Consider the following 979-nt stretch of genomic DNA (forward strand, 5'->3'; position numbering starts at 1 on the left):
CATATGTTAATCGGCTCTCTGAGTCCAATGGACATAGTTTCAAAAGGATGTCAGCAAATCTTGAAATTCAAGATGGCCACCACAAAAATCGTTAAAAATATTTTGGTATATATCCACTTCTCCACGATCAAAAATGGTAAATTTGGTGTGCAATCATATGTTATTGTGCTCTCTGAGTCTAATAAACATAGTTTCAAAAGGTAGGATGTCAGCCAATTTGAAATTCAAAATGGCCGCCACAAAAATCGTCAAAATTCAAATATTTTGGTATAATAATTCCACTTCTCCTCGATCAGAATTAGTAAGCCTAAAGTTGTCAAAGCAGATGTTATTGGGCCATCCGAGTCCAATAAACATAGTTTCAAAAAGCTATTTTCCAATAAAAAGTAAATTTTTTTTTAAATATGAAATTTTACGGCAGCCATTTTGAATTTCTAAATGGCTGTCATCCTACCATTTTGAAAAATTCTCACTGAATTAAGTGACCCCAATAACATATAGTTAGACACCAGATTTACCACTTTTGATTGTGGAGAGGTGGAATTATATACCAAAATATTTAATTTTCAACGATTTTTGTGTGGTGGCCATCTTCAATATCCAAATGACTGACATCCTAGATATTTGAAACTATGTCCAATGGACTGAGAGAGCCGATTATTATATACGATATTTTGCGAGTCCTGCATTCTGAAGCTTGATTTTAAATTATGATTTATAACTTTATTATATTGTGGCGGTTGATAGCCTATTTTTGTTGTACCGTGTTTTCTTTAAAAAACTGTGTCTTGTTGCTCTACACAGGGCAATATTCTACTGTTTTTTACATGCTAAGAAATTCACATTATATAAATGCATTTTTGGGTTTGTACCGGGGTCTACAATGCAAGAATCAGGAACGTTACCTCTCGTTCAATCTCAAATAATGTAAAAGAATACGTTAGACACAATTTAAGAAAAAAAAACCCGTACACATCCA

Source organism: Anneissia japonica, unplaced genomic scaffold (genome assembly GCF_011630105.1).
Source record: "Anneissia japonica isolate Jap-2015-1 unplaced genomic scaffold, ASM1163010v1 scaffold232_len381862_cov165, whole genome shotgun sequence".
Classification (NCBI taxonomy): Eukaryota; Metazoa; Echinodermata; class Crinoidea; order Comatulida; family Comatulidae; genus Anneissia; species Anneissia japonica.